The sequence below is a fragment of the Littorina saxatilis genome, linkage group LG7 (assembly GCF_037325665.1).
Source record: "Littorina saxatilis isolate snail1 linkage group LG7, US_GU_Lsax_2.0, whole genome shotgun sequence".
In the NCBI taxonomy this organism is placed as follows: Eukaryota; Metazoa; Mollusca; class Gastropoda; order Littorinimorpha; family Littorinidae; genus Littorina; species Littorina saxatilis.
The window spans coordinates 44,097,230-44,106,604 of record NC_090251.1 but is presented as its reverse complement, the minus strand read 5'-3'; positions in this window follow the sequence as shown (position 1 = coordinate 44,106,604).

The window sequence follows — 9,375 nt, the reverse complement described above, 5'->3', positions numbered from 1 at the left end:
TTACTTCATTTTATAATTTAAAGGCCAAATCCGCCCCAAATGGTTTACAGAACGATTTAAATCTTCTCACGAAAAAACCAGTTCTACCCTTATGGAACACACTTGCAATAGCCTTTAACATCGTTAAAGTCCCAGTTTGTCTCAAATGGTTTACAAAACGATTTAAATCTTCTCATGAAAAAAGCGATGGAACACACTTGCTATTAAATGAAACTAACATTGTTCGTTTGAATTACACACCAGATTTCGTGGTTTATCTAACCCCTGAGCCATCGTGAACCCGTGGCCGGGATCCACTTTCCTTTTTTTTTTTCACAATTTAGTCGTCAGATTGTGTGATTTCAATGCGACTGGCTGTATCTGCAATAGCGGCACGTTATTGTGTACCCGCTCTGATTCTAAAACGCAACAAACGGCTGCGAGTCACACGAACTTATCGGCGGCGGTTTGCTTCAAAGAAAGCGAGCGCTATGTATAGAATATTGATATTATTTATAGAATATTGATATTTTATGATGCAGCGCGCCGTATTGCCGCGTTTCGGTATATAGACGCGTGAGGCAGGAATAGCCTCCCTTGACCTATCGGCCATACTGTCTCGACCATGTAACGGTCGCTCCGACAATATAAGCGCTAAAGAGGTAATAATACTTTATTTTGACTGCCAGAAATCTAGTTTGTTTACCTCTTTAGCGCTTATATTGTCGGAGCGACCGTTACATGGTCGAGACAGTATGGCCGATAGGTCAAGGGAGGCTATTCCTGCCTCACGCGTCTATATACCGAAACGCAGCAATACGGCGCGTTGCATCATAAAATATCAATATTCTATACTATGCAGAAACACCGTCTGCTTTGAGACACGACCTTGCGTGAACTGCTTCTGGGCTACCTTTTCGTGTTAAAACTATCAAAACTTCGAATTGTACTGAATCTGATCTTGGCCTGATGAAAAAAGAAATCTTTTAGGATTTAAGAATGTTTGTGTTACAAGCTGTCAATCTATCATTTAGATTTTAAAAGTTAGTTCTAGCGCGAAAACGAGGCGTCTGATTGTCCGATTAGATAGTCCACGAAAATAAAGTCTTTGAACATTTCTCACTCTCGACGGAAAGCCGGCAGCCAGGATGTTCCCGTTCGGTGAGCGTTCAAATGGAAGTATGTTTGTACTGTATTTAGAGGATCGGGGAGCTCAGTGATCAGAAACGGATGGTTTAAATGACACAGTTCGCTTTAATGGATGTTCTCAAGCGGTGAGTGTTTGTAGTGTGTGTAAAAGCCTGACCGCGTCTGTGACCAGAAACTGATGGTTTACGTGAAGCTGTGCATGTGTGCCTTTAATATACAGTTTCCTCCTTTTTATCATACTGATTGCCTCCCTTGAATACTTTTTGTGGAAAAAATTGTGTGGACATCCTATTTTATCAGATTTTCTACAAATACAAATCGATCAAGGGAGACTATTAATACGACGAAAATTAGGCAACTATACAGTCACATTCAACGACGTTAATCTTAAAGATAAGACACAATCCAGACTAGAACTTGTTTTAATTGTTTTTCAATGTGTGTTCTATTGAACATGAAAAGATCAACAATGTGATAGTTTGTCTTGGTTGTAAGAGCTCTAGCATTGAATGTCTTCGTCCTATAGGTCTAGGGAAAGTGCCCCTACTACGGACCACTATTCATTTCATACTGATAACTATAGCTTGTTTTCTTGCGAAGTAGTTTTATTTTTGTGCTGGCATTTGTTCATTCTTCAGTGGGCCATTAGGACTAATCGAATTAGCTTTGATAGACATTCGGTATTCAACAAAAATTAAGTACACAACATCATTCTGATAATCATCGGTCCACGCTATCGCTCATGGTCTCTCTGACAGGATGCATAATTACTGCGCGGAATCTATCAAAACAAGAATACAGAGTTATCTCCCAACTGAGACGAAAGTGATTGCAGATTGGCCGACTTCGACAGTGATCTCCGTTCTGTTCTTCACAGTTATGATAAAGACATCGTTCTAAGGTCAAAACAAGTCGAAATTTTGAGACTGCTGTGGGAAGGAGACCGTGATATTGTTGCATCACTCCCAACTGGTTACGGGAAAAAGTATCGTCTGCTTCGTAGCCAAAGTTGATTATCACGTGACACTTTTGCCATATTTAGAGTTGTTTGCACAGTAAATACACCCGCGAAAGATAGCTCGCTTGAAACTGTCTTACATATCAATTCCTTTGTAATTTAAAAATTACACAACACCATGAAAAATCATTATCGACGATCGCGAATCTGCTTATATCAATAACACATTACGAAAAGCTCTAAATAAGTAAAAAAAAAAATCGATTTCCTCTCCAGAGAAGGAAAACAAAGGATAAATGAGACCCGAAGGGAAGTAACTCATTTTGACCTGAGTTCAGGATGTACACAACATTTATGGCGCAACTGGTCCATATTAGGAGCCTGGGTGCATAACATATGGACCAGTAAACACGCCATCACGAATAATTGTAAAAAGTCCACAATACTGACAAAGTTTTAAAAAAAAAAACTTGGTACAACTTCGTGTGCAAGTCAGACTAATTCAAATATACATCAAATGTATTTGTTTCCGTTTGATGATGTAACAATGTATTTGAAACACACACAAACTTAAAACATAAATAAATCAAAAACAGAGAGAAAATAAATGAAATGATCAACTTGCGCGTAACGAAGACTAGCTCAGTGTTCGATTTTTGTTCAAAGCTTGAGGGTTTTGTATAGGTCATTATTTTCAGAAGGCTTCTTGGTGCATGCCAGTCTTTATCTTTTCTCTTCTTCTTGAAGGTTGTTCGTATACGGGGTATTATTCATTCACACGTGTGTATATCATGTAAATGAGGTCATGTCAAGCAAGTCTGGCAGGGACCTGTTTTTCCACTGCTTATGATGCCAAACTGAGTCACCGAGACATTATAGAAACAAAACTTGCGCTCGCTAATTACCCTCGATGAATCTTTAGAACTAACACGTCACGCCACACTTTCAGAGTGAAGTTTCTTTGCTTTGACATAATAGATTGCACGAGGCTTTAGAAGAGATCGAGGTTCCAAAACAAGCGTCTTCAATTTAGCTGCCTCGTCTGCAAGACATTTTCAGTAAAATACACGTAAGTACAGTATGTAGGATAAACAGAATACTACATAGTTTGAGAATATGTTATTATTTTGTATCTAAAAGTAACAATTACAGTCTTAGCTGTCTTTGATAAACAACAGGATCTTGAGATAATGTTGTTGTTTTTTCCAATGTAACATTTACAGTCTTAGCTGTCTTTGAGTAGCAAAACGATCTTGAGATAAGTTCATCATCTGTTTCATAAGTGTCTGTCCTGGGACCAGGCTACCTCCAAATCAGTAGCGGGGCGACCATCCCCAACCCAGTGGGTCACTGGTGGTGGATAGTGAACGGCCCTTAGATATGGGGGTTAGCGGTGAATAAGCTAGCTTTAGCAAATAAGCAGTCCCGAACCAACTGGCGATGTTCCTACCATTGCCTAGTCAGTCTACGGAAAATGGCACCATAACCAAGGATTTATTGCTAAAGAATTTCTGTTTTCAGATTCATGTTCTGCTATGTTTGTAGTATGTCTGGTCAAAAATCGAGAAAAATATAATTATTTTTAAAAAAGTTATCAAGTGTGTTTGTCAGTGTGTATTTTGTCACAAAGCGATTCTACGTTTTTTACATTGTCTGAACTGTTTTGACACCACGAACATCAAATATAACATGCAAGTCACAGTTTATGATAACAATATAAAAAAATGTCTAAGATATTAAAAATCAAAAGGTCAAGGTCATTGGGTCATAAGGTCAAATTTGTTGTTTATGCGTGAAGTGAAGGCTGTGTAATCATTTTCAGCAGCATAACGAATATTTTTTTTTTATACACGCACTAAACACACACACACACATACACACACACACACACACACACACACACACACACACACACACACACACACACACACACACACACACACACACACAGAGGGGAAATTCCAAAGTAATTGGTACACAAGGTCATATTTATTGTTTTCAACTAAAAGTAGAATACTGTACTCATTTTAAACCAAACATCATCTTTGTGAAGGTTTTGTTCTACAAAAACATAAGTATTCCTGTACAGGAGAATGTAAGCGCACTCAAGCAACATGTAAAAAGGCCACACAGTTTGCAGTGTAAACTAAGAAAAGTAAGATGAATGATGTCAGGAAGTCGCTGGATAGTCTACCGCGTGACAAGGGAGCAGGGTATACAAAAGCAAACCATTCAAACACAAGCAATGAAACAACAAACGTAAACAAGGCTATTGATTAGATAAAGCATCACATAATCAAATAATCGACAACATTTTAATTTCAAAGCACATAACTCCAACATCATTACACAAACATTGCACAACATTCATAAACATTATTGACCAATAATGTATTCACAGCGTTAGTCATGCATTGGTCGACTGCAGACTGCAGAATTGAGCATCAAAGCAGTCATAAAACACTCAATGAATGCATTCACTGACTACAAATATCTGTGAACACATTCCGTAATCAGAAAAAAATCAGGAAACAACAGGAATGATAATAATTATGTCCCTTGAAAAACATCTCACAACATCAGTCACTGTCATAGAAATAAACATCTTCTGGTACATCTGTGCTATCAATTTCCTCAATGGAGACGTCATTAGTGTCACATCCAGGTCTGGGAGTGGCAGAGAGATTTTGAACGTTTGTGAGGTCAGGAGTGCGTTCAGAGCCGAGTCAACCAGAAAGTGGCCTCTAACTGCTCGGGACACTGCCTTGCCTTGAAGCATGTGGTTGACAGCTGTTGGTGCATATGTCAGTTCTAGCACCTCCTGCAGACCGCTGCCCTCCATCAAACGTCCAATGCAGCCCAAAAAGCTCATTTCCATGTGAAAACCTCCAAGCCTTAGAACAATGGAGGCCAAGTCAGCATCATCAGGTTTGTTGGCGACGATCTCATGGGCTTTCCAAAATAGGGGCTGGTCGAAAGTGAGCACTGGAGTCGAGCCATGTCTCTTTGCTTCCTTCGCCGTGAACAGCAGTGTAGAGTGAATGCAAGTCAGATCACCAGGGTTCATGTCGATCATTGGCAAGAAGAAAACGCTCGACTTACCAGGGTGACGGTCGTTGTGGACAGCCTGCATCGTTCCAGACCATGAAGGTCTTGCAGGCTTCAGCGGCCACACCACCTTCCACAAGACATCAAGGTGTATAGATGGGTCAACAGCTCGCAGGTTTTCTAGTTCCCTGTATGTAGTGTTCCCAAAGTGAACTGCCTTTGACTGGAAATACACGATGTCAATTGTTCCCTTTTCTTTTGAATCTTTGGAGGTGACATCCAACCTAGGAATAGGCGTTGTTCGTCGTGTTCCAGGAGTTGTGGTAGCAATCATTCCCATACCATGGAAAGAATTGTATCCATCCAAGGTACAGGAATTGTGATCCACATTGTCAGCCACGTATTGTAGAATCACATTCTTGGCACATCCTGGAATATCTGTACTTTGGGACACAGCTGCATTTGCCTCAAATCTCTGCACCTCTGTGTAGGAAGACGAGAAGCCCATCGCATTCAACACATCGATCAGATATCGGGAGCCAAAATGGTGGTGCATTTGGACTCCAAGTCCAATTTGAAGTGGGGCGATGACAACCCTAGGTCGAGCTGCCTGGACAATTGCTTGTCCCACAGATGCAATTTTATTGTCAGCATCTTTTTCGCTGAAAATCAAACGCAGGAAAAGCTGAAGGGACTGGGGAATAAAGTCCAGGTTGTACGCCCCTGAAGAAATATCCTCTGATGTTGGATATTCCTTGTTTGTCGTTGCAGAAGCAGATTTTATTTCATTCTTTATCAGTGCTGCAGCAGCTTTCACCAGCTTCAGTTTTTCACTTTCGTCGTCATTAGTCTTCGGAGAACTGTAGAAATCATGAAGAATGGATTTAGCTGTTGTGCGGAATGTTACAACATTAGACTTGCCCAGAATGTTCGCTATGATGATTTTTTCACCAAATCTCTCCAAGAGCTTTTCCTTCATCCATTTGGTGGTGTAACCAACCCCTCCACTGAACTCTTGCATTTTCTGCACAAGCTCTCCGATGGTGATCTGTTCGTCATCGTGGTTAATGAGATATTCTGCTGTTTTCTCAAAAGCTTAAAGTTTTTCAGTGTCCTGTGGTCTACCCACACTTCGGCTTGGAGCGTTTGTCAGTGCGTATGCACCTGGCTTGTCATTATAACGTTTGGGAATTGACAGACCAAGCGCTCTGAAGTTACAGTTACAAGTTATATAGTACACAGCATCTGCTGCATGCAGGTCTCTTGCAAATTCAAGCTTTCCCTTGACGATATCTGCCCACTCATCATTTCTTTCGTCACATTTTTTCAAAATTTCAGTTTGTAAAGATAATGTTCTGACTCTGTATGCCTCATCAGGTCCACGTGTTTTGGAAAGATTTACCCGAGTCCCACAGAAAAAGCAGCAACTTGCAAAGTCAAATCTGTGTTGCTTAGATCGTGTGCTTCGCTCTCCAAGCTCAGTCTTAGCGGTATCTCTGTTTTGCTGTCTTAAGTCTTTCTCGATATTATTGTCGTTGGTGTAATCCCTTCGACACTCGATATGCACCCTTTGACCAACTGTAGGCTGAACGGTTCTGTTCTGTCTTCTCTGGCTCGAATCCTTGATTCCTGTATCAACAAACAAATAACATTGCTCACTACAAACTCTTTTTTATAGACATTTCAACAGAAGCACGCAATTTGTTAACCGGCTATGACCCCACACACTTGCTTTGATAAGTCTCACTGGATGACACCCAGTAATACAACAAACTACAAATACAGCACAACATGTAAAAGAACACCAAAGGGAAAAACAACAAAAGAACAAAAACAAACAAAATAAAAAAGGACATAAAACAAACAAACAAACAAACAAACGTTATAGTATACAGAACACTAAGAAACTCAAATTTATCATAAGAATTGAAACAACTGAATCAAGAGAGAGAACATACTTGCACATCCTTTCTTTCCCAGGGTATTAAACTCGACGTCACATGGTTCGTTGCAAATTGGACAGGTTTTTAATGGATCATCCATTGTGGTAGCCTTTGAAGTGCTGTAAGTAAAATAGTTTTCATGAACACAAATTTGTAATGTTCAACATTGATAACAGCACCACCATTAAATACCACAATAATATATAGTGCGTCCTGCATGTTACTTATGTAATCAGTTGATTCTAGAGGAAAACAACTAAAACACATGAAAATAGGAATTTTGACTGGAATGTTCAGCCATACAAATCCTTGCTAAAAGAGAGTTTTTCAGGCGGCAGTACAGACAGTAAAACCTTCAGTTAAAGTATTTTATGGAATAGTCAAACCAAAACTAACCTTCATTGTTTTAAAGTTGTAGATGACCACAAATAAACGTCCATGCAGCTCTGGTGTATCACAAAGACTGAAGTGAAAAACTGCTTCAAATAATCAAACTGTGAAGATTCCAGCAAGATGGTATCAAAGACAGGCTGTGCTGTCAGACCAGAGTTATGGTGAGAGCATCCGGCGAGCGCGCGGTCACGGCGATCAGATTACTGATAGCCAGCCTCCCTTACCCTCTATCCAGGAACCCCCTCATCCCCCCCTCTTCCTGCTGCAGAATGGCAGGCGAGTGATGCCATGATCTCTCTGTATCGAACTTTTAATCGATCATATCTCGGCCGTGCGATCTTCAAATGGAGTCGAATTGTGTATGTGTTCTGCGCGAAGTTAGAATCCGGTTTCATTCTAGAATGGACCGGGTCCAAGTTGGAATTCTAACCCTGCGCAAGTACAGGGGTGCCATTCTAGAATGAAACCGGATTCACCAGTCGCCGGCGAAAGTCACGATGGCGGCTGAAGACGAATGTCATCGCTCGTGTGTGAATACAGCTTTGAGCAATGTGTCTTTCAATTCGAAAGTGATGGACAAGGAGAAATATGAACATATTGTCTCCTTTTTGAAAGGAGACACATCTTCTATTCCACGGCACAGTCTGTCAAAGTTACGATGGACTGTGAAACAAAAGAAGTACAGGCTCCTGACGTTCTCATGCTTGAACTTGAAGGATGTGTTGTGCACCCCAAGCAAGAAAAAGGTAAGTGTATTCCCCCCTCTGATATTTTTTCTACGTTTGGACTCTCAATTGATTGTCTGTGTATGTCTTGTGTTGCAATACTGCCGTGTGGATGGCACGAGGTATTCTAGGTCAGTAGGTGCACACTACACACAGCGTGTTTTGAATTTAGATCTAGATCTAAACACAACTGCTAACCGTTTCCTCATTCTGATTCTCATCAGTTCACAGATCGCTCTGGGTGAGTAAATAAGACCTAGTCATTTAGATCTGAGAATCAGAAGGCCATTACCTCTTCCAGGACCGAATAGTTCATTTTTTGTTTGTTTGTTTGTTGTGTTTGGTTGGTTGGTTTCTTTGTTGTTGTTGTTGGTGTTGTTGTTGTTGTTGTACTATGTTTAAAGGGGCATTCCATGCCAAACTTTCGTCGAGATGTTGTTGTTGTACTATGTTTAAAGGGGCATTCCAAGCCAAACTTTCGTCGAGATGTTTAATAACCTATCAGAATCCTCTCCATTAAAGGGGCACTCCATGCCTTGGATTACCTGTGTAAGTGCTCTGTAGTCTACATGATGGCGTTCAAACCATGCTCATCCCAGTTATCTCAAAGTTTGTTATCCAAGAAAACAGGTTGTGGGCAATGCGGGAGATTGGAATGCCCCTTTAAACATAGTACAACAACAACATCTCGACGAAAGTTTGGCATGGAATGCCCCTTTAAACATAGTACAACAACAACAACAACAACACAACAACAACAACAACAACAACAACAACAACAACAACAACAACAACAACGAAACCAACCAAGGTGCTGACTTTCGTTTGTGCATTGTTGATGGTGAATGCATGTTAATTTATTTTTAATATACTTTCTTATGTGATAACCAATGTGCTGTATTTTCTCAGGACAAAGAACAAATGTTTATTTTGAATGTTTTATGTATGTTATTATTACGGACACAAACGCTCAGCAATGCAATTTCTCTTTTAGAGATTAATAAAGTTATTGTATTGTATTGTATTGTATAAGATTAAAAGTTACAAGCGAGATCGGCAAAACACTGTCAGTCCGGAAATTTCCGTTCGTAGCGATCAGTGCTGAGTGTCTCTCAAAATCGTAATCACTTTCAGAACATCACAATCCCAATTCACGATGTCTTTGAGTAAAGTGTAAAAA